General features: G+C 38.8%; 3 long non-coding RNA genes across 3 annotated transcripts in view; 2 read left to right on the top strand and 1 right to left on the bottom strand.

The window, feature by feature from the left end:
- LOC147583421 (uncharacterized) overlaps window positions 1-22,799 on the bottom strand; it is a 192,158-nt gene extending 169,359 nt beyond the window's left edge. The window contains exons 1-2 of the long non-coding RNA XR_015248187.1: window positions 22,587-22,799; window positions 11,508-11,546 (exon numbers count right to left, since the gene is read on the bottom strand). This is a non-coding gene — a long non-coding RNA (uncharacterized LOC147583421). The remainder of the gene's footprint in view (window positions 1-11,507; window positions 11,547-22,586) is intronic.
- LOC147583412 (uncharacterized) overlaps window positions 1-26,039 on the top strand; it is a 380,385-nt gene that overhangs the window by 89,677 nt on the left and 264,669 nt on the right. The gene's annotated exons all lie outside the window — the stretch shown is intronic.
- The window catches only part of LOC147583419 (uncharacterized), a 35,943-nt gene continuing 32,902 nt past the window's right edge, over window positions 22,999-26,039 (top strand). Inside the window, exon 1 of the long non-coding RNA XR_015243106.1 lies at window positions 22,999-23,168. This is a non-coding gene — a long non-coding RNA (uncharacterized LOC147583419). The remainder of the gene's footprint in view (window positions 23,169-26,039) is intronic.

The raw sequence follows: 26,039 nt of genomic DNA, 5'->3' as shown, positions 1-26,039 counted from the left end.
CACCCTGGTATACCATTAGGGATGATTCCAACCTGACCTTTTCAACTTAGCTTTAATAGTAACAGAGACAAGGATGGTTCACACTGTACAAATATCTTTCTTATTCAATTACTAGATGGATTCTTTATGAATGAATTTTATTGTAACTGCTAATTGATTAGATAATTGCTCATCGTTTAGCAATAACAGAACATTTATGGGGTTATTTACTTAAAGCATAATTATATTTATTGTCATGATAAAAAGATTTGTGTTTTGTTTTTTTTTTTTCTTTTTTCTTTGAGAGAGACAGAACACAAGTTGGGGAGAGGGGCAGTTGGAGAGAGAAAGAATCTCAGGCAGCCTCCACATTCATCATGGAGCCTGATGCGGGGCTCGGTCCCACCAACCTGGGATCATAAACTGAGCCAAATCAAGAGTCTGACGATCAGTCAGCTGAGCCACCCAGGAGCCCCAAAGTGGGTTTCTGATATGATTTCTCAGTACCTTAAGTATTGGAAATCTTCAAACTGGTCTTTCTAAGGATTGATTTCAGGTTATCAGGCCAAATTTTCTCTCTATATCACCTGCTTTATGCTATATGCTATATTGCTCTGGGTATTACAATCATAATTCATGCCAGTGTGTGTTGAGATGTCACTTTTATGTATTTGGTCTTTATTATTAATTGCATAAATGCCTGTTTGCATGTATTTGTCAAAAATTGATTTTTAGGGAGAGTAGTATTGGTTTTTACACTTTTCTAATGCTTTCAAACACATTTCTGTCTCACTTATCATCACCTAGGACGTTTTTGTTCTTAATTAGATTGCTGCGAATGTGCTAAGGTACTATCTCTCCACTTCAAGCCCCCATCTTCTCAGTTCTCTGATTACATGGCAACACGTTCCTAACTCTTGCTTCAGTTGCTTCAGTTTTATGACATTATCTAAGTCACACCTCTTAACTGAAAGAACCTTTTCACCAGAAAATGCAGATCCAACTAAGAGTCAAAAAACCTCGATATTGAGTTACTTTCTATGAACTGCATTAAGCATTTTCTCCACCTCAAAGTCACGAGTATTTTGTTTTTATTTAAATACCATATGATACGTGTTCACCAGAGCCTTGCAGTTAAGATACACTCAATGATTATGTTGAGTCATAAGAAAACCCATTGACTGACAGAGGTAATGGACACCATACATTTTTGCTTCTCAGTCTTTTCAATTGTGGCATTCAACATAAGTCTGTTAGCTGACATAAGAATTTCTAGGCTGATCAGTAATTCAACAAATTATTAACTTCAGTTGAATACATGTGTCAACACGTAATTAAGAAGGTCATCAACTCAACAAGAATGATGCTACCATCTTCATTGTGTATTAACAACCTCTCAAAGAGTAGCTCTTCAGTCTTCAGGGTTTGCACTGAATTCATGTTTTGAATACAATTCTTAATCCAAGATTAATTCATTTAAACTTTACCTTTGTGTACAACCTATCTACTTCAAGCAGGCTTTAGTGGGACTATTGGAACTCAGGGACTCTATAATACCAAAGTGTAAGACTAAAGGAGTTTAATATGAGAACATTTATATTTTATCAGAACATGTGAAAAGTCATCTTCTTCATTTGTATTTTGGTCTACCACATTATTTCATGAAACTATTTTCTCCTGAAAATCAATTTGCCACAAAGCTTCATTGTATAACCTGTTATATACAATGCATTAGAGGTAATAAGAATTTCAAGTTAGAATGGTTACTTCTTTTGAGAAATGTCCATTATTACTTACAAATATTTTAAAATCTCTAACAACATACAATGAGATATGATAATAACTGTATGTGGTCAACTCCCCTAATGGTACAATGGGAAGAATGTAGATACTGATGAAGGCTGAGAAAATGTTTCAAAAAGTAGAATTCGAAATTTTAGGATTGATAAACAGCATTTTTATAAAAGGGTGACATTAAAGGAAATAAAAAGTGATCACGAGGATGACGTGTCAGCACTACATCATTACAGAGCAGTCAGGAAACTAACCTTAGTTTGTCAATGAGGTGGATGACATAAAAAATTAAAATCCAGGGATGTCTGGGCGGCTCAGTCCGTTAAGTGTCTGACTTCAGCTCAGGTCATAATCTCGCGGTTCCTGGGTTCAACCCCACATCAGGCTTTGTACTGACAGATCAGAGCCTGGAGCCTGCTTTGGATTCTGTGTCTCCCTCTTTCACTGCCCCTCCCCCACTCACACTCTGTCCCTCCCTCTCTCAAAAAAATAAACATTAAAAAAAATTAAAATCCAGACAGATATTTTCAAAACATTATTGTGCAGACAGTAGATTCACAAAAATACAAGTATTATCAATTGACAATTATGGGGATTTCTTTAGAAACTCTGAACTGTTTCTTTAGAAACAACTCAGTTGTTCCTGTCATCACTCCTCTGATTTGTAAACGAAAATAACAATACAGCATTCAGTAGCAACAATTTAGAGAGAAAATAATCAAATAAACTTTGAACTTGAGGTGAGAACCATAGTTAAATAAGAAGAGAACCCAAAGCAGTTAAACAAAATACATTTTAAAAATTAAAAATCAGATGAAGAGAGACAGGAGAAAAACTAGGATGCAAGAGTTTTATGAAAACAAAGGGAAGAAAGTATGTTTCCTCCCCTGTTTTTTTTCTTGTATGAGAATGCACACTTAAGGCTTTATCACAACTTGTTATTTTTAGTTCACAGTTCTTAATAGACAAGCTAACCTATAATTACCAAAGAATGACTCGGAGTAGTTCTTCAGAGAACAGGACACTGAAAACACATTTCCACTTAACAGGAGGGGATTAGTTGGTAGAATGTGTTAGAAAAGCTGCAAATCTCCTACAACAAATATCAATCCTCTCATTCAGGGGTTGTTTTTCATCACTGACTAAAAAATATAGTCAATCCATTAAACTTTCTTTCTTTCAAGTTCTAAAATTGTCCCAGGTGAATTATCAGGGTTTTTTCCCCATCATGTCACTCTGGTGGGCTGATAAAGACCCAAAAACAACATATGGTCAAATGTTTACTGTCAAACAGCAATCTCTTAACATTAAAAGAAAATGGGTTTTGGATTCAAAACTACATTAAAGAAACACTTTTGTTAGTTTTTAGTTTATTATGTGCCAAAAATGGAGGTGGGCACAAGCACCCCCCCTCAAAACAAAACAAAACCCCACAAAAATAAAAAACAGAAAAACAAATGTATTACCATTTAGTGATAAAATTAAACAACAACAACAACAAAAGAACACACAAATACCAACAACACGATATGATGTGGTAAAACATTCTGAAAAGACAGAAGGGAAAGTGACTTTTTGTAAGGTGAGAAAAAGACAAGTAGTTAACTGACTTGGATCTTAAAAGAGAAGTTGTTTTCCTTTTGTTGTTATTGATTTTTGTCTTTTTTTTTTTTTTTCCTGAAAAGTAGAGGAAGGCAACGGGGAATAAGTGTTAAGGGATGAACCCTATTCATGTTTGGGTAGCATCAAGCTTTCTATGAGATTGGAATTTAGACACACACACACACACACACACGGAGGTAGTAAATGATTGGTAAGGCTGTTCTACTTGACATCATCCCTGTATTAGCCAGGGTTCTCTAGAAAAAGAGAACTAATAAGATGTAGACACACAGATTAGAAAGATAAGGAAGGGAGGGAGATTTACTATAGGAATTGACTCATGCAGTTGCAGAGATCTAAAAGTCCCGTAATCTTCCCTCCACAAATTGGTATAATTCAATCCATGTCCAAAGGCCCTTGTACCAGGGGCTCTGATATTTGAACACAGGAAAAGATGAATATCCAAGCTCAAGAGAAAGAGTGAATTTGCCCTTCCTTTGTCTTTTGGCTCTATTCAGGCCCTCAGCAGATTGGATGAGGTCTACTCACATTGGTGAGGGCACAGGTCTTTATTCAGTCTACTGAATGAAATGCTAATCTCTTCCAGAAATACCCTCACTGACCACCCAGAAATAATGTTTTCCCAGCTGTTTGCATTCTATAGCTCAGTTAACACATAAAATCAACCAATACAGTCGCCACTAGCTCCCAGACTTTTCACAAATCTCCAGCTATCCCATCATATAAGTTCCAGTTCAGATATTGTAATTCCATTGAGATCTTCCCTGATGCTCTAATCTAAGTCAAAATTGCACCTTCTCTCCAGTCCTATCACATTATCTTGTTATACTTGCTCTCTGTCTTTTTTTTTACCCTATTTTTCTTTCCCCATAAAACTTATGACTTCCTGATGTTTTTTGTCACTTACATATTTATTTATTCTATGTATCTTTCCACTAAAAATGTAAATTCCATAAAAGTAGGATCCATGTATTTGTACCCACTGGAATATTCTGAGGGAGTAATTAGAGATGCATCTTATATGTGCATGAAAGCAACAGATGAGCACACAGTATTTCAAAGATCATTTCAGAGAGTGATTATTTTAAAAATAAGAAAGCATATAATCCTAAATCAGTTTCAAAAGCTTAAAGAATGAAAGAAATAATGATTATCCAAAGATCACAGTCTCATTCAAGAGGGGTTAATTTTCTATTATGTATACGCATAAAATAAATATTTATTCAAAAAATGAGACTAATGCATTTATTTTCAGAACTAAAAAAGATAAAGTTTGAGGAAAATGAAAGTTATAGAGAAATCAAAAAAAGATTTGATGCTGAAAGTTTAAATTCCAAATCTTTTCAAGTTTCCAAAAAATTAGTTACCTGTTAATTTCTTAATGGATCAAAGAACTTTTCTCCTACCACCCCCAATACCCATTAATAAAAATCATCTAATTATCTGTATTAGACTACCAGAAAAACAGCTGTTTCATTAGAACCTGCCTTACAATTCTGTAATTATCTTTCAAGACTCATTTATTTAACCGTTTTTTCATTCATTTTTGAGGGGGGGGTGGGGGAGGGAGGGGCAGAGAGAGATGGAGACACAGTATATAAAGCAGGCTCCAGGCTCTGAGCTGTCAGCACAGAGCCCGATGCGGGGCTCAAACCCACTAACCATGAGAGCCTGATCTGGGATGAAGTTGGGCGCTAAACCGACAGAGCCACCTAGGCGCCTAATACTCATTCTGAAGAGAGATTGGTCCTCCAGTATTTGAAGGTTTCAAAACATGTGTGCAAGTTCTCTGATACGTCTTCCATCAGGAGATAAAGTCTATGCTCCCACCTTCCCTTGAGTCTGGGTGGGTTTGTAATTTGCTTGCAACAAATACAAGGGGCAGCAGAGACGCTGTAAGATTTCTGTAGCTAAGTCACAGAAACCAGTGCAGTTTCTGTCTTGTTCACCCTAACTCTCATTTGCACAACTCTGAAATGACATGTAAGGATCTAACCAATCTGAAGAAGCTATGCTATGAGGAAGCCTAAGACCCATGAAAGCACCACAGGTAGATGCACCATTTGAGAATCCAGGTTAAGGTCCAAGCTAATATTGGAAATGAACTGCCATATTTGTGAATTAAGACAACTCCAGGTGAAACTGTACATTCACCTGCAAGTGTGAAGTCTCTCCAGCTCAGGACCCTGTCATCACTAAACAGTGAAAATCTATGTCTGCTCTGGCTTCCCTAAAAATTTTTACATTGTTTTTTGATGTTTATTTGTTTTTGAGAAAGAGCATAAGCAGGACAAGGGCAAAGAGAGAGTGAGACACAGAATCTGAAGCAGGGTCCAGGCTTGGAGCTGTCAGCACAGAGCCCGAGGTGGGGCTCTAACCCATGAACCACGGTATCATGACTCGAGCTGAAGTCAGACGCTTAACCAACTGAGCCATCCAGGTGCTCCAGACTGCCTTAAAATTTTAGCGCATAGAATCAGTGAGGCTCACAAAACTGTTGCTTTAGGTCGCTAAGTATTAGAGTAACTGTTAGGCAATAACAGTGATCACTATGCAAAGACTAGAAATTTCAGCAACACCAACAAGAGATTCCCCTATGTATGGAATAAAAAAACAGGTAATCCTTCAGGAAAAATCTCCATCACAAGAGCTTATTCTCAAATAAGCAGTTAGTCACTATTAAAGAGGATTCCACTTGGCCTGGAAGAACCCTAACATTTGGAAATTCTAAAAAAATATTTACCATACTGGGTAGTATCGTGCTCTGTCGAGTCAAGAACTCTATAGAAACTTGATGTGCTTAAAGACCTTAAAACTGGGTCTGTCTTTTCTATTTACCTTAAACTGGTCATTGTGAACAGGTATAATATTTTATTCTGAGTGTTTTTGCCTTTAAAATAGGCCTTACAAGCATGGGGAATGGCTGTGTAAAACAAGCAAGCAAGCAAACAAGTGACAAGAGAAGATAACCTCTTTCTCATCAGAACTATTTCAATGTAGAGAACATGTTTTTCTGATGGTATGACTGCTTGAATTACTTAGGCCAAGTCTGTGTGCAAAGATATTTGGATGAGATGAAAACTATCAATCCAATTTCCAGTTAGAATCGCTTCATTTACGAAAGCTAACACTTATTTATACCCAAAGGTGGTCCCTAAAAAATACAGCTAACTTTTAGTGCAGACTGTACATGGTCATGAAGAATGAAAAATTATCCATTTAACTTAGACAATGTAGCTAGGTATTCTAGACGACAATCTATGTCTCCCAACAAATTAGAATGCTCTTTTTCCTAAAAGCATATAAAAATCACTAGATTTCAAAGATTATTCTGTTTTAGCACATTATTTCCAAACATTAATAGACATTGGTTATAATATAACCTCAGTATTATTTTGTCTTAAATAAATTCTACTTGGATTTTGTCATGTAAATTGGAAAATATGCCATCTTTCACGAACATTTAATTCACCTAAATGACTAGGCTGCAAATTCTCTGCAATATGCTTGAGGTACTAGCAATTCTATGGAACAGTGTTGACCAATAGAAATAAAATGTGACCACAAAAAAGAATTTTAAATTTGCTAGTAGCCACATTTTAAAAAGTAAAAAGAAACCAATAAAATTAATTAATTCTATATGTGTATATATTTATTTATATATTTATATATTGAATATGTACAATTATATATAATTTTTAATTATATATGTAATTAAACCTAATATGTCCAAATATTATGTCAACCTGTAATGTATATACATACATATATACATATTTTGCTGTACTAAGTCTTTGAAATAGATTATGTTACCGCACATCTCAGTGTGAGATACAAGCCTTGTTTCAAATGTTCAGTAGTCACATGTGACTAGTGTCAACTAGTTGGAGAGCTATAGAATATTACCCACAGTGGAGTTACATCCAGGTTTTGTGCATGTTTACCTGTTTCATTTTTCGCCTTTATGGCAAGGCTCTAATTATTTCAAGAACCTCAAATAAAAGTAAATATATTTGAGTGTATCCTTTTATGTAAGTTATTTACTATTTAAAATAAATCTTTATTTCTTCCCATTAGTTTCAATGCCAAATACTGATATGCTACCCTAATTCAATATGCAGATGTAATCAGTTTTCCAAACCTAGTGAGAAAAAGATTAAATGTAATAAATAATTCTTTTGGCTGAATTATCAGCTGTGCAGAGAAACCTTCTCTAACCACCTTCTTGGGCGTTCCCACCCTCCATCCCACCAGACACGCCATCATGTAATCGTGCTTAATTTTTTTCATGTTTCATATAACTATTGACAATTTAAGAACATTATTTAAATCAGTTTACCTGTTCATTGTGTATCTCTGCTACTATAATATAGGTTCTTTGAGAGCAACCACATTTTTTTTTTTCCGTGAAGCACCAATGATGCTCATTGCTTAGAAGAGTGCATAGCACAATGGAGGTGTTCAATAAATACTTGTTCACTGCATTTTAAAAACATAGACAAATCAGCTAAAATGGTGTTTAGAGAGCTTCACCTAAGAGTCACTGGCTTCTTAAAATCTTTCTAGGAAGTATTAAAATCTTCTAGAAAGTAGTGCAATGTTTACAGTGTAATTCATATGGTGGAAGGTCTCCTTTAAAAACAAGGAGTTCAGAAATGGAAAACATCTCATTTCTGATTAGGATAAGAGAAAAGCTTATCCTCCCCCCCCCCCAAATATCATCTACAGTCTACTTAATACAATGCTATTAACCCAACATACAAACATGTTTCTTTCTCGTTATTAAAAAAGCCTCTCAAATTTAAAGTCAATAAAGACATTAAAAGCTTAATGAGAGCAAGAATCCTCTGACAGTGTTCATGCTGTTATCAGCCTGTGATGCTGTAAAAGATAGGATGATGATTTCATTACCAGACAACCAAAAGAAGAGGAAGGATAACAAGGAGAGCTGTGAAAGACCTCCTGGTGAGAGAAATCTTGCAGTGAAAACTTGTTGAGCTTAATCAAGTCAAGGGAGAAATTAAATACAAAAGGGATAGCTTTTAAACATAACCACCTATTGCTTAATGCAAAATAATTTGGGAAAATAAGGAAAAATAATTTGAGATTGATCTAAACAAGATTCCTATTCAATGTAAAATTTTGTGGGAAACCCTGAGATAATGCCCACCATCTCTTCCCACGTAATCTCAAGAAATTACAATTGGCCTGGTCAGAATATAAGTAATTTTTTTTATTACTCACTTTAAAAATAAGTATTATATGAACTAGAAATTTACTGCAAAATTCTAACATTTCGCTCCCAGATTAAGAGAGAACCAACCCTTCAGCAGATGTCAAAAGCTTCCACAACTATGGTCAAAAGAGAGGTGCATGGGTACAATACTGGACTTTTCCTGCTTCCCACCGCCTTCACAAGTAGTACACAGGGTACCCCAGACACAAAAAGGTTCTCACCACTTCTCCCTTCTATAAGACCACTACCCCCACACCCTCTGTTCTGGCTTCTTTCAGATCATCATCAAAACCTCCTGACATTGGTCTCAATTCCCACACTTCCACCCCTTTAGACTCTGCACAGCTCCTGTTTATTCCCCCTCTCTCAGCTTTCCACAGTTCCTAAAACTTGCCCACTGTGTTCTGTGCAATTCACAATGCATCATCTTCAAAGTCCCCAGGATCTTGACACTTGACTCTGAATGTTCCCTTCCTCATCTTGCTCAAAGGAGCCCTGGATCTTCTCTGAGAAAAGTGTTTTCCCAAAGGATCATTTTGTTTTACCCCGTCCTTCCTCACACGCTTGAGACTGTACTGGGACAAGTGTTCTCTTTACAGCTCATCTCCAGTTCTAGATTATTCCCTCTTCCTTCTCTCTGAATTACTCTAGCTTTGAATCATGTCATCAGATATTACCGCATACCACTCTTGAGAGTCAGCTCCTATCCCTTGTGTTATTCCTCTTCATTTCTTGAAGATTTTAGTTTCTACTTCAATCACTCTTTCAAAGATCTTACAAATCTTAGAGATACCAATTTATAGGAGATGATTCTTCCAACATTCTAATTTCATGCAAATGACAAAATTTCCATATTCACAAGTTCAAACATTTACTTTCTGGTCATGTACATACATATTAGGGAGAGAGAGGGAGTGGAAGGGAGAGGAGGGGAGAAGAGAGAATGGAACAAAGAAGAGAGAAGACTGGTTTCTTTTCAAATTTTTGAATGTGAATCTTAAAGGACTCCTTAATAATTCCTTAAAACTCAGCAAATGTAGTCTTTTTTTAGTCTCCCCGTCTTGACTTTCAACTCTACAAGTTTTGTATGATACAGCAGTAGTTTACTATTTGTAGTTATACACATACATGCACATATAAATACATATACACACACAATCTCTGTACATAAATACACATTTGATGATACTTTTGGGTTACTCAGAACAATCTCCTTCCCACATGGTTATCTTGCAAAATATTGGGGTTTTTCCTCAGGGTTTAAGGTTAGATGAGTGGAGGTAAGGTACCAGGCCAGCATGTACACCTCACCAGAGGAATGCAGATTATTAGATTAGTAACAAATGCTATAAAACATACCCTGGCACTTTGGTGTGCCATAGCCCAGCAAATTAGACGGGTGTCCTTAGTCCTTAAGGAAAACACTATACTTCCAATCCTTTACAAGTTGATCTATGAATGTAAACCTGGCACTCATTTCAATACATATAGGTAGTAAATAAACCAAAGGTTTATTTCAATCCACAAAAATTTCAAAAGGAAGAGAACATGATGAGGAAACCATATGTTTCTTAGATACACTAAGCAAGATTACTAATTTCAGAGATATACCAGCATTAACCGTAACAACAACAACAACAACAACAAGAGTAAGGATGCTTACACACATCAATAAAAAGCAATTATTTAATTTACTTTTAACTTACTCTATATCTCCGTCTTGCCTTGATTTAGCTAATTCTTGGTTTCACTCTACTCAGGGATATCACTCTCTTTCAACATCAGTTTTACTGCCATCGACCTCCCCTCTGGCAACCATCACTTTGTTCTATCTATTTAGGAATCTTTGTTAGTTGATGTTTTGTCCATTTATCCATTTGTTCAGTTTGTTATTCATTTGTTTTGTTTTTTAGATTACCCATATTAGTGAAATTATATGGTATTTGTCTTTCTCTGACTTCTTTGACTTGGTATAATACCCTCTCGGTCTACCAATGTTTCTATTATTCACAAGACAAATACGGAATCAAGTGGTTAATAAGCACCTATATAATTAAAACTAGCTTATATTCCATTTCAAAAAGTTTATTCATTTTGCTAGACATGTGTCAAATATGCATGAATAAGTTGGAACTAGGGAATCAGTTATCCAGGATCACATGCAGATATCCCAGGATCAGTGATCAGTGAGGTTTTCTGAAATGGAATTTGTGTTTAAACATTGTTTCTGGACTTTGTGTAAGTTTTCCTGTTCATTTTCTCCTTTACATAGTTTTCAAATTTTGAGTTTCAGGCTATCTACTCCATAAGAGCTTGATATCTGACATTGCTAAATGAGACTTCAAGTTCCAGCACCTTATTAATAATAACAACCGAGAGCAAATAATTTTCCTGCTCTCGGACTTCCTTGACTATAAAATGGAGCTAATATCTACCTCTTAGGTTTACTATCAGGATAAATGGAAACGTTTCTTTGAAGCAATCTAGCTCAGTGACTGGTACATAATAGGTGATCATTATATTGGTATAAGCCATCCATTCAAAAAATTCTAGTATAGGTCCGATGTTCAGTAAGTAATCATTTTAGCACCCCTGGAAGTACCTTCTAGTGATAAAGACAGTCAACAAAGGTATAAACAAATTAACAATCTGGTGGCGATAGGGACTATAATAAAATAAACCAGGTTATGTTTCAAACCAATAAGTCAATAAATCAATAAATCAGGTTAATGGGAAAAAAGAATGTAAAGACGAGCAATCTACTTTTTCTCAGCCCTTTGTTTATTGGACATTGTATCTGAAAACACAGAGAATGTCATGCAATAAACATGTTATGATCGTTTTTATAAAATTTTGGTTGATTATATGTTCTTACCATAAGAAGTTCTTCATAAGATCCCAAAAGATGATTTCCCTGATGACAAAAAAAACAAAAACAAAAAAAAAACAAAAAAAAACCATGAGAATTAGAAATATGAGTATCACATCATATGTGATTTAGGTTTATTTAAGTTTTATTTTCATATTTTGATTTCTCTTTTTTCTTGAACTGAACCATATTTATTAAAGTAAGACTCCTATCACTATTTGAATAATCAAAACAATTTTACATTTGTTGGAACACTATTTGTCTCTTAGTAAGTAAAAAAGCACACCAACCATATAGAGTGAAAATACTCGAGACCTTTCCACGTCTAATTCTAATATTAATTATTTAACTTTTACTCGACTCAGTTTCCTCATTTTATAAAATCATGGAATTTGTTCCAATGGAATTAGAGCATATCTAAAATTTGAATTCTGTTAAAAGTTGAGCCAAAGTAATTTTGACTCATTTAAAGAAAAGTTTTATACATATTAATTTTGAAATACCAATTATACCACATACATACAACGTGTGAAGATATACTGCATATATCTCATGTTTAAACTAGAATTGGAAGTTATTGAGCAATTTAAAACCATTTAATTTCAACCAAGAGAAGAATATATTTTCCTTCAACTTTAGTATTCTAAACACTGAAGCCTGAGATGAAAAAGAAGAAAGAAAATTCTAATTTGTCCCTGAGTGATTTAAGTGGCTTTTAAAAGCATCTTTTGCTCATAGAAAATATTTGTCTATCCATTCCTTTTTTTCTTTTTTTTTTTAAATTTTTTTTTTCAACGTTTATTTATTTTTGGGACAGAGAGAGACAGAGCATGAACGGGGGAGGGGCAGAGAGAGAGGGAGACACAGAATCGGAAACAGGCTCCAGGCTCCGAGCCATCAGCCCAGAGCCCGACGCGGGGCTCGAACTCACGGACCGCGAGATCGTGACCTGGCTGAAGTCGGACGCTTAACCGACTGCGCCACCCAGGCGCCCCCCATTCCTTTTTTTTCAATCCCTACCATGTCTTTTTCCAATACCACTTTAATTTAAATTTTGACTACCAACTTCGAATTGAGCAAAAGAAATAGATTTCCAAAATCAGTGGGCAGCTGTGAATCACTTTCAAAAAGAGAAGACAAACAACTGGATTACAGCTATCATTAGGCTCTGGAATTGAAATTACAAGCACTCTGAGGAGTAATTCTAGTATGTGGTCCAAGGATCCTGCTGCTCATGTCCATTAACATGGCACACCCTGCTGAATTATGAAAATACTCCTAAGATCTAACATTTTTACAAAAAGATGCTGAAACCAAATCCCCAAAATACTCCCTTGATAAATACAGGTTCTATAAAACTCAATATTTATATTGTAGTCTTAAGAAAACTTTAAGACATACAGATATATTTCACATGTTAAAAGCGGTGAAGTGTCTGGTATTAAAATTAATGTGCAGAGCAACTGAAAACTCCATTACATAGATCCTTATTTTAAATTCCATCACCAATAGAAAATGACTCTGGTACTCCCACAGTAATAAAGCCCAGAGTTCTTTCTCTGCAGCTCAAGAATGCAGACCTGGGGCAGGTGAAAGTTACAGAAAGGTGGATTTCATCTTACTATAAGGAGGAAAAAATGCATCATGAGATAAGAGTGTTTTCAGTGACTAAAAACATTTAAACAGAGAAGAGGTTCATGTTAGACCATTCCAGCAAAGGTTTCTGACCAGAGCGCCCCCACATTTCTTTCCCACATTTGGGCCATTATTTCTGTGTGTCAATAACCTTTGTAGTGGGCTTACAAAAAAATGTGAGACACGAAACAAATCTGTGTTAAATATACATTAAATATATATTCCATATTAAGCATTTCTTAAAAATGTGCCATGCTGTTCAAGAATGTATCATAATCACAAGTAGCCCCTCACATTTGGAGTTTCCTAGGTCTCAAACACTCTTTTCCCATCCTCTTTCCCAGTAATATAACCTATCCTATAGGTTCTAGGTATGTACTACCTTTTCCAGAAATGAGTTTCTGCCCCTCTCCAATGTTGAAACAGATTGTGTTTTATCTATTTCCTTTGCTAGAACCATAGGCACCCATAGGCAGCAGTTGTGGTTATAATTAAATTGTACCCCCAAAATTAGTTCTGTAGAAACACCAGATCCAGAATGTTGATGTACTTTAAACAGAAGATTATTTTTTGAGATAAATTTGGAGAACGCTGCATGATTCAGAGATTAAGCAAAGTCATTTATTAAAGGACATCACAGAGCCATGAAACTTTTATATTCTGTGAATTACTATTAAAAAGGTAAGTGGATACAGAATTTCTCAAAATTGTTTTCCTTCAGACTCATTTTTTTTTCATGGAGCACCTTCTAAGACTAAAGTTTCTTCACATTTGTTTTAGAGAACACAGAATTATTTTATTCACCATACTCTTGACTGCACCTGGCACAAAGTACACAGGTAGGAAAAACTAATTGTATCAGTTTTTAAAGTGTAAACTAGCCGGCTTTCAGGTTTCTTGATAAATGCCACCCCACCTACCCCTATTTTTTGAAAAGGGACTTGGTGATCATCCTCTTCGTTCTGATTACAGGAATTCCCTGATATACTTGGTCACTTAATTTCTGTGAGAATAATTCAGGGATCAAGATATTACATCTACACGAGCAGTGGGTTTCATTTTTGGATAGCAATTGTTCAAAAAATTCTTTTTCACTGGGGCACCTGTGTGGCTCAGTTGGTTAAGCTTCTGACTTCAGCTCAGCTCATGATCTTTTGGTTCCTGAGTTTGAACCCCACATCAGGCTCCTCATGGACAGCGTGGCGCCTGCTTGAAATTCTCTCTCCCTTTCTTTCTGCCCCTCCTCCACTTGTGTATCCTATCTCAAAATAAACTTAAAACATTCCTTTTCATTGAATTTATAACTGAGTACCTCTAACTGCAGTGCATTGATTCAAGCTCTTCCTCTTCAAATCACTAAAAAAGTTTACACTCTCTTCTAACACTTCATAGGCATTCCTTTTAGGTTTCTACCCTCTCAAGTGAACATCTCAGTTCCCTTATTCCTACTGCAGTGTGCTTTCCAGATTTCTAAGTTCACAGCAAACTTGCTATAAAAATTTAGGTTGTTAACTCTGTGTTATTCTTCTAAAGCATACTTGAGGTCAAAATAAGACAGGATCTTAATATTTTGGAAAGATGCCACAGCCTAATCCTGTGCTCTCTATTCCATTCATATTGCTCCTGTGGCCCAGAATGCTGTTCTTTCTTTCCTTCACCTCTACAAACAGTGTTAACTTTTGAGATCAAGTTCAACCCCATGGCATGCTCAACTACTTTAGCTGCCATTTCCTCTCTCCTGCTCTCAGAAAAATCATTCAGGACTCATTGTCTACTATCACAATTTACCTCCCAATTTTCTTTATTATTTGCTGATGTTCCATGTGTATTTTTCTTTATTCCCTAAGAAGTTAGAAAGGTATGAGGGCAAGTACTTTACTTTTTATTTCTCCAGAGCACTTTATAAAAGGCTTACACACATGAAATCTATTGGTTAAATATTTGCCTGAAAATGTTGGTGCACATTGATATGCAGATTGCTATGGCTACCATCCTTGCAAACCTCCCCCTGCTCCTTAATATTTAGAGGGCTAAGGTAAAGAGCACTGGGATCGACATAGTCAGGATGCAGTTTACTTTCTGACTTCCCAGCTTTTCTCTTTACTCTGAGGGAAAGGTGGTGTGCTGAAAAGGACACTTCCAGATTCTCTGGCCTGGTTTCCTGATAGGCCCCTCAAACGGGAGGCACTGGTAGGAATTTAAAAGGCAAAAGTGAGGAAAAATCCTTCTGTTTTCAACTCTCAAAGTAGCAGAAAGTCAACTACCAAGAGGGTGTAGACTCCAGCATATGCAGGTACTCATAGCAGCAGGTGAGGAAGCTCCGTTTCAGAAGCAGTGCCTCCGCTTAACTGGGAGTGCTCTCTAGGACAGAGGCAGGGGCCGCTCCCTGATTCCATGTCATATCTACTCATCCCTTTCCCTGCCCTTCTATCACTTTTGAAAACATTCCTCTGCCTTAAAAACCTCTCTTTGAGGGGACACAAAGGGCCGTTAAACCGATGAAAATCCATCAAGGAAATACAAATTAAAACCATAATGAAATACCTTTCAATAATCACCCAAGCCATTTAGAAAGTACAGAAATAGGGGCTCCTGACGGACTCAGTTGATAAAGCGTGAGACTCTTCATCTTAGGGTTCTGAGTCTGAGCCCCACATTGGGTGCAGAGATTAGTGAAAAGATATAATAAAATGTTAGAAAGTAATAAAAACAGAAAATACAGAAAGGAAAGAGAAAATACCAAGCGTTGATGAGGATGGACAACAACCAGAATTCTCAGACACAGCTTCTGGAGCTGTAAACTTGGCACAAACTCTTTAGGAGCCTAGCTGGCTGTTTCTACTGAAAGTGAACTTAGGCCAACTCTATGGTCCCAGATGCAAGAGACAGGGATATTCACTTGGTAAAAATCATTGAGGTTCACTCCTACAATATGTGCACTTTTCTGTATGTATATGTGTGTATACACACACACACACACACACACACACACACACACATATACAAAGAGAGAGAGAGAGAGAGAGAGAGAGAGAGAGGGAACTTCAGTACAAACTTGAAAAAAAGGTCCTGGTCTGCTTCAGATCAGGGAATATCAGTGACTTTGTCACTGCATACCTAGGGTAATATACTGGAAAAAAATGAAACCAACTATTCTAAACATTTCTTTTAGCCATTAAAACAAACAAGCAAGCACTAAGCAAGTTTTCTCAGAGCAACTAACTATAAAATAAAATAACTGAAAAACCTGCAGTAGTTTCTGTCTTCTTGACTTAATGCATATAGATGTAGGTTTCCTTGCTTTCCAAGTTAACACATGTAATTCTTATGTTCTATTTCAAAATAACTTTTATCATTTCCGTAAAATAACTAAAAATTCCAGAACACACATGTTAAACATTTCTGCCAGAGGCGCCTGGGTGGCTTAGTCGATTAAGTGTTGGACTTTGGCTTAGGTCATGATCTCGTGGTTCATGAGTTCAAGCCTTGCATCGAGCTCTGTGCTGACAGCTCAGAGCCTGAAGTCAGCTTTAGATTCTGGGTCTCCCTCTCTCTTTGTCCCTCCCTCGCTTGCGCTCTCTCTCGAAAATAAACATTAAAAACAACCTCTGCCAAATCCCATGAAGTGTTTCAAACCAGTAAGATATGATTCAGGTTTTAAAAATATGTAACAAACACCACTGGCATTTTCACATATTTTAAATACCCAACTTTATCTTCCAGATCATATTTAAACATTTTCATTCATAATCATTATTTTCATAAAATCTCTTGAGTCTTTAACCAGAATAAAACTTCCCTACTGCTAGACAAGGAAAGGAATTATGAAATAAAAAACCTGAAGGGAGATCCTTTGTTTTTTCTTTCATTATTAAATACAATTCAGTGGCTCACACTATTTAATGGAATTTCTTTTAAAACATACAGAAGTGAAAGGGAGGAGAAGATGGCGGCGTAGGAGGATGCTGGGCTCACCTTGTCCTGCTGATCGCTTGGATTCCACCCACACCTGCCTAAACAATCCACAAAACCGCCAGAAGACGAGCAGAACGGACTCTCCGGAGCCAAGCATAGACAAGAGGCCCACGGAAGAGGGTAGGAAGGGCGGAGAGGCGGTGTGTGCTACACGGACTGGTGGGATGGAGCTGGGGCGGTGGAGGGGCAGCCCGCCCAGTAAGGCAGAGCCCCTGCATCTGGCTTGCAAAAGTGGAGGGGACAGACTGCGTGAGTTCTGACAGCCAGCGGGACTTAATATCTGGAATGTTAAAAGTCAACAATTCTACCCTCGGAGATCAGGGAGGGCGAGAGGACACCGGGAGAGTTGATGAGCCCTGAAGACAGAGCTTAGCTTGGCGGGGAACAAAGGTGCTGGCCAGTGCCATCTCCGTCTCCCATCCCCCCGCCAAAATCCCAAAGGGAAACAGTTCCCCTCACCGAACTTACTTGCACCACGCAAACACCCAACACTGTGCTTCTGTGGATCCACCCCTCCGACGGGTCTGCTACCTCCCTCCAGGTGCTGCAGTGCCCCTCCCGCAGGGGACCACTTACAGCAAAGCAAGCTAAGCCTGCCCCGCCCACCCCTGTGCACGTTGCAGATCCACCCTGCCTAATACGCCAGATCCCATCAAAGCAGCACAAACCTGGCAGTGTGCAAGTAGCCCAGAGAGGGCCCACACCAGTTCACAATGAGTCCTGCCCCTGGGAGAGGGGAACATAAGGTGCACACCAGTCTGACTCTGGCCCAAGCGGTGGACTGGGGACAGACGTTGGGTCTGACTGCGGCCCTGCCCACCAACACAAGTTACTCCAGACAACACAGGGAAAGTGCCCTGCCGTTGGGCGCCACCCCAGGGACTATCCAAAAGGATGAAACGTAAGAATTCTCCTCAAAAGAAACTCCAGGAAGTAGCGACAGCTAGCGAATTGATCAAACATGATTTAAGCAATAAAACAGAACAAGGATTTAGAATAACAGTCATAAAATTAATCCCTGGGCTTGAAAGGAGCATAGACGACAGTAAAGAATCTATTACTACAGAGATCAAGGGCCTAAGAAATAGTCATGAGAAGCTAAAAAATGCAATCAATGAGGTGTAAAATAAAATGGAGGTGGCAATAGCACAGATTGAAGAGGCAGAGGAGAGAATAGGTGAATTAGAAGATAAAATTATGGAAAAAGAGGAAGCTGCGAAAAAGAGAAAAAAATCCAGAAGTATGAGGGGAGAATTAGAGAACTAAGTGAGGCAATCAAACAGAACAATATCCATATAACAGGAATTTCAGAAGAGGAAGACAGAGAGAAAGAATTAGAAGATAAAATTATGGAAAAAGAGGAAGCTGAGAAAAAGAGAGAGAAAAAAATCCAGGAGTATGAAGGGAGAATTAGAGAACTAAGTGAGGCAATCAAACAGAACAATATCCGTATAACAGGAATTTCAGAAGAGGAAGAGAGAGAGAAAGGGGCTGAAGGTGTACTTGAACAAATCATAGCTGAGAACTTTCCTGATGTGGGGAAGGAAAAAGGCATTGAAATCCAAGAGGCACAGAGACTCAATTCAGATGTAACTTCAATTGATCTTCTGCACTACATATCATAGTGAAACTGGCAAGTACAAGGATAGGGAGAAAATTCTGAAAGCAGCTAGGGATAAACATGCTCCAACATATAAAGGGAGACTGATAAGACTGTCTGATAAGATAGTAGATGACAGATCTATCTACTGAAACCTGACAGGCCAGAAAGGAATGGCAGGGAATCTTCAATGTAATGAACAGAAAAAAATATGCAGCCAAGAATCCTTTCTCCAGCAAATCTCTCATTCAGAATAGAAGGACAGATAAAGGTCTTCCCAAACAAAAACTGAAGGAATTCATCACACCACTAAACCAGCCCTACAAGAGATCCTAAGGGGATTCTGTGAGTAAAATGTTGCAAGGACCACAAAGTACCAGAGACATCACTACAAGCATGCAAACTACAGACATCACAATGAATCTAAACCCGTATCTTTCAGTAACAACACTGAATATAAATGGACTAAATGCTCCAACCAACAGACATAGGGTATCAGAATGGATTAAAAAAAAAGAAAAAAACACAAGACCCATCTGTTTGCTGTCTACAAGAGACTCATTTTAGACCTGAGGACACCTTCAGATTGAAAGTGAGGGGATGGAGAACTATCTATCATGCTACTGGAAGTCAAAAGAAAGCTGGAGTAGCCATACTTATACTTTAAATTTAAACTACACTTTAAATTAAAGGGGGTAACAAGAGATGAAGAAGGGCATTATATAATAATTACAGGGTCTATCCATCAGGAAGAGCTAACAATTACAAGCGCCAAATTTGGGAGCCCCCAAATATATAAAACAATTACTCACAAACATATGCAACCTTATTGATAAGAATGTAGTAATTGCAGGGGACTTGAATACCCCACTTACAACAATGGATAGGTCATCTAGACACAGGATCAATAAAGAAACAAGGGCCCTGAATGATACATTGGATCAGATGGACTTGACAGATATATTTAGAACTCTGCATCCCAAAGCAACAGAACATACTTTCTTCTCGAGTGTACACGGAACATTCTCCAAGATAGATTACATACTGGGTCACCAAACAGACCTCAATAAGTATACAAGAATTGAGATCACACCATGCACACTTTTAGACCACAATGCTATGAAACGTGAAATCAACCACAGGAAAAAGTCTGGAAAACCTCCAAAGGCACGGAGGTTAAAGAACACCCTACCAAAGAATGAATGGATCAACCAGGCAATTAGAGAAGAAGTTAAAAAATACGTGGAAATAAATGAAAACGAAAATACAGCAATCCAAACGCTTTGGGATGCAGCGAAGACAGTCCTGAGAGGAAAATACACTGCAATCCAGGCCTATCTCGAGAAACAAGAAAAATCCCAAATACAAAATCTAACAGCACACCTAACGGAAATAGAAGCAGAACAGCAAAGACACCCGAAACCCAGCAGAGGAAGAGAAATAATAAAGATCAGAGCAGAAATAAACAATATAGAACCAAAAAAATCCTGTAGAGCAGATCAATGAAACCAAGAGTTGGTTTTTTGAAAAAACAAACAAGATTGATAAACCTCTAACCAGGCTTCTCAAAAAGAAAAGGGAGATGACCCAAATAGATAAAATCATGAATGAAAATGGAACGATTACAACCAATCCCTCAGAAGTACAAACAATTAGCAGGGAATGCTATGAAAAATTATATGCCAACAAACTGGACAACCTGGAAGAAATGGACAAATTTCTCAGCACCCACACACTTCCAAAACTCAAACAGCAAGAAAAGGAAAACTTGAACAGACCCATAACCAGCGAAGAAATTGAATCAGTTATCAAACATCTCCCAACAAGTAAGAGTCCAGGACCAGATGGCTTCCCTGGGGAATTCTACCAGACATTTAAAGCAGAGATAATACCTATCCTTCTCAAGCTAGTCCAAGAAATAGAAAGGGAAGGAAAACTTCCAGACTCATTCTATGAAGCCAGCATTTCTTTGATTCCTAAACCAGACAGACTCCCAGTAAAAACAGACAACTACAGGCCAATATCCCTGATGAATATGGATGCAAAACTTCTCAATAAGATACTAGCAAATCGAATTCAACAGCATATAAAGTGAATTTTCCCCATGTTCAAGTGGGATTCATTCCTGGGCTAGAGGGCTCGTTCAACATTCGCAAATCAATCAATGTGATACATCACCTTAATAAAAGAAAAGATAAGAACCATATGATCCTGTCAATCCATGCAGAAAAAGCATATGACAAAATTCAGCATGCTTTCATAATAAAAACCCTCAAGACAGTTGGGATAGAAGGAACATAGTTAAACATCCTAAAAGCCATTTATGAAACGCCCACAGCTAATATCATCCTCAGTGGGGAAAAACTGAGAGCTTTCCCCCTGAGATTAGGAACATGACAGGGATGTCCACTCTCACTGCTGTTGTTTAACATAGTGTTGGAAGTTCTAGCATCAGCAGTCAGACACCAAAAGGAAATCAAAGGCATCAAAATTGGCAAGGATGAAGTCAAGCTTTCCCTTTTTGCAGATGACATGATATTATACGTGGAAAACCCGACAGACTCCACCAAAAGTCTGCTAGAACTGATACATGAATTCAGCAAAGTCGCAGGATACAAAACCAATGTATAAAAATCAATTGCATTCTTATACACTAATAACGAGGCAACAGAAAGACAAATGAAGAAACTGATCCCATTCACAATTGCACCTAGAAGCATAAAATACCTAGGAATAAACCTAACCAAACATGTAAAAGATCTGTATGCTGAAAAGTATAGAAAGCTTATGAAGGAAATTGAAGAAGATATAAAGAAAAGGAAAAACATTCCGTGCTCATGGATTGGAAGAATAAATACTGTTAAAAATTTTTTTAAAGTAAACTCAACACCCGATGTGGGGCTTGAACCCATGAACCCAAAATCAAGATCGCATGATCTGCTAGGTGAGCCAGCCTGGTGCCCCCATGACACTGACTTTGTATTCGGCTATGAATTAGCGATTTCTTGGCAATATGAATTAGTCACCTGTGGGTCTTTAACCTTCAACTCTGTGGCAACAACAGACACACACTGCACGTTTCTGCTCAGAAAAGGATCATCAAACTCGGTCCACATGTAGTCACCAAACAAAATGTTATGTCTGTTGATCAGCTTTCTAACGCTCAGCTTAGTAGGTTCTTTTTTGGCAGGGCTGGGGACACAAGACACAGAGGTCAGGATGGTAACAAGTGCCTTCTACAAAGTCAGACCTTTCAGAGCACAGCCGTGGGCTCGCCTGGGGGTCAGCCCCAAGCCAAGCCCTGCTCTCCATACGCCAAGCGGCCACAGCAACAGCTCCTGCCACCCGCGGCTGCCCCAACGGAAGATCAGCCCAGACACACAGGCCTGGCGCGCGCCGCGAGCTCTCGCTAGTGCTGCTACTGTTAGGAACCAAGGCGCAAAGCTCCCACAGCCGTGGGGTTGCAGCTCGAGTCCGCATTTTAACAAAAGCCCGAGGCCTCTGATTCACGTGGGAAAACTCTGACACTTTCCGACTGGCCTTCAAGGCTTCCAGGACGCTGACCGGTTCTGGACCACACCTGCCTCCGCCCCGCCTCCCACACTGCCCCAGCCGGCCTCCCCCTCGGCCTCGCCCTCTGCGGCAGGCAGGCCCGGGAGGGTCCACCGTCCCGGGCGCCTGCCCCACACAAGACACACCCAGACCCCTCTGAAAACTGCGACCACGGGGGTTCGCCTGGGGTCCTGAGACGTCAGGTGGTGGGCAGCGAGGGTGACCGAACGGCCCGACAAACGCCAGCTCTGAGGATAACTTGCACACACGCCCCTTCATCCCAGGGCCGTCAGGCTCCGCTTGGGTGCAGCGCCCAGGCTCACCTGTGCTCCTCTGGTGCACCTCCAAGTGGACATTCGGCGCCTCGGCAACGCAGGGCGGCGCCTGCTTAAGGTCGCCCACAGCCTCATCCATGGCACCGCCTGGAGCAGTGGGGACCCGGCCGGAGCGTGGCCGCCTCGCCGCCTGGCGCCGCTGCGTCGCCCCGCGCCTCCGCAGCTGCCTTGCCGCCGCCTCGCGCCAACCTCGCCTCGCGCCGCTGCCTCGCCTCACGTGGCCGCCTCGCCAACGTCTCCGCCTCGTGCCGCCCCCGCCTCGAGCAGCCCTTGCCTCCCGCAGTCGCCTCGCAGCCGCCGCCGCCTTGCGCCGCCTCGCGCCGCCTCGCGCTGGCATCTGCCTCCCGCTGCCTCAAACCGCCCCCACCTGGAGCAGCCGCTGACGCCGCCAACTCCACAGGCTCGCGCCGCAAGTGAAACAGGATGATGTGATAGGGCTGGAGAGGAGGTGCAATTTCGATTTAGATTAGAGCATCAGGGAAGATCTCCATGGAATTACAATATCTGAACTGGAACTTAAATGATGGGATACCTGCAGATTTGTGAAAAGTCTGGGAGCTAGTGGCGACGGTATTGGTTGATTTTATGTGTTAACTGAGCTATAGAATGCAAATAGCGGGGAAAACATTATATCTGGGTAGTCAGTGATGGTATTTCTGGAAGAGATTAGCATTTCATTCAGTAGGCTGAATAAAGAAGTCTGCCTTCACCAATGTGAGTAGACCTCATCCAGTCTGTTGAGGGCCTGAATAGAACCAAAAGGCAAAGGAAGGGCAAATTCACTCTTTCTCTTGAGCTTGGATATTCATCTTTTCCTGTGTTCAAATATCAGAGCCCCTGGTACAAGGGCCTTTGGACATGGATTGAATTATACCAATTTGTGGAGGGAAGATTACGGGACTTTTAGATCTCTGCAACTGCAGAGAGTCAATTCCTATAGTAAATCTCCCTCCCTTCCTAATCTTTCTAATCTGTGTGTCTACATCCTATTAGTTCTCTTTTTCTAGAGAACCCTGGCTAATACAGGGATGATGTCAAGTAGAACAGCCTTACCAATCATTTACTACCTCCGTGTGTGTGTGTGTGTGTCTAAATTCCAATCTCATAGAAAGCTTGATGCTACTCAAACATGAATAGGGTTCATCCCTTAACACTTATTCCCCGTTGCCTTCCTCTACTTTTCAGGAAAAAAAAAAAAAGACAAAAATCAATAACAACAAAAGGAAAACAACTTCTCTTTTAAGATCCAAGTTAGTTAACTACTTGCCTTTTTCTCACCTAACAAAAAGTCACTTTCCCTTCTATCTTTTCGGAATGTTTTACCACATCATATCGTGTTGTTGGTATTTGTGTGTTCTTTTGCTGTTGTTGTTTAATTTTATCAGTAAATGGTAATACACTTGTTTTTCTGTGTTTTATTTTTGTGGGTTTTTGTTTTGTTTTCAGGGGGGTGCTTGTGCCCACCTCCATTTTTGGCACATAATAAACTAAAAACAAACTAACAAAAGTGTTTCTTTAATGTAGTTTTGAATCCAAAACCCATTTTCTTTTAATGTTAAGAGATTGCTGTTTGACAGTAAACATTTGACCATATGTTGTTTTTGGGTCTTTATCAGCCCACCAGAGTGACATGATGGGGAAAAAACCCTGATAATTCACCTGGGACAATTTTAGAACTTGAAAGAAAGAAAGTTTAATGGATTGACTATATTTTTTAGTCAGTGATGAAAAACAACCCCTGAATGAGAGGATTGATATTTGTTGTAGGAGATTTGCAGCTTTTCTAACACATTCTACCAACTAATCCCGTCCTGTTAAGTGGAAATGTGTTTTCAGTGTCCTGTTCTCTGAAGAACTACACCGAGTCATTCTTTGGTAATATAGGTTAGCTTGTCTGTTAAGAACTGTGAACTATGGGGCGCCTGGGTGGCGCAGTCGGTTAAGCGTCCGCCTTCAGCCAGGTCACGATCTCGCGGTCTGTGAGTTCCAGCCCCGCGTCAGGCTCTGGGCTGATGGCTCAGAGCCTGGAGCCTGTTTCCGATTCTGTGTCTCCCTCTCTCTCTGCCCCTCCTCCGTTCATGCTCTGTCTCTCTCTGTCCCAAAAATAAATAAACGTTGAAAAAAAAAAAAAAGAACTGTGAACTAAAAATAACAAGTTGTGATAAAGCCTTAAGTGTGCATTCTCATACAAGAAAAAAAACAGGGGAGGAAACATACTTTCTTCCCTTTGTTTTCATAAAACTCTTGCATCCTAGTTTTTCTCCTGTCTCTCTTCATCTGATTTTTAATTTTTAAAATGTATTTTGTTTAACTGCCTTGGGTTCTCTTCTTATTTAACTAGGTTCTCACCTCAAGTTCAAAGTTTATTTGATTATTTTCTCTCTAAATTATTGCTACTGAATACTGTATTGTTATTTTCGTTTACAATCAGAGGAGTGATGACAGGAACAACTGAGTTGTTTCTAAAGAAACAGTTCAGAGTTTCTAAAGAAATCCCCATAATTGTCAATTGATACTACTTGTATTTTTGTGAATCTACTGTCTGCACAATAATGTTTTGAAAATATCTGTCTGGATTTTAATTTTTTTTAATGTTTATTTTTTTGAGAGAGGGAGGGACAGAGTGTGAGTGGGGGGAGGGGCAGTGAAAGAGGGAGACACAGAATCCAAAGCAGGCTCCAGGCTCTGATCTGTCAGTACAAAGCCTGATGTGGGGTTGAACCCAGGAACCGCGAGATTATGACCTGAGCTGAAGTCAGACACTTAACGGACTGAGCCGCCCAGACATCCCTGGATTTTAATTTTTTATGTCATCCACCTCATTGACAAACTAAGGTTAGTTTCCTGACTGCTCTGTAATGATGTAGTGCTGACACGTCATCCTCGTGATCACTTTTTATTTCCTTTAATTTCACCCTTTTATAAAAATGCTGTTTATCAATCCTAAAATTTCGAATTCTACTTTTTGAAACATTTTCTCAGCCTTCAACAGTATCTACATTCTTCCCATTGTACCATTAGGGGAGTTGACCACATACAGTTATTATCATATCTCATTGTATGTTGTTAGAGATTTTAAAATATTTGTAAGTAATAATGGACATTTCTCAAAAGAAGTAACCATTCTAACTTGAAATTCTTATTACCTCTAATGCATTGTATATAACAGGTTATACAATGAAGCTTTGTGGCAAATTGATTTTCAGGAGAAAATAGTTTCATGAAATAATGTGGTAGACCAAAATACAAATGAAGAAGATGACTTTTCACATGTGCTGATAAAATATAAATGTTCTCATATTAAACTCCTTTAGTCTTACACTTTGGCATTATAGAGTCCCTGAGTTCCAATAGTCCCACTGAAGCCTGCTTGAAGTAGATAGGTTGTACACAAAGGTAAAGTTTAAATGAATTAATCTTGGATTAAGAATTGTATTCAAA

This window comes from Puma concolor, chromosome A2, assembly GCF_028749965.1.
Source record: "Puma concolor isolate L17-30 chromosome A2, mPumCon1.1.hap2, whole genome shotgun sequence".
Taxonomy (NCBI): domain Eukaryota; kingdom Metazoa; phylum Chordata; class Mammalia; order Carnivora; family Felidae; genus Puma; species Puma concolor.
The sequence above is the reverse complement of the archived record's forward strand: the minus strand, read 5'-3'. Positions and strand labels throughout refer to the sequence as shown.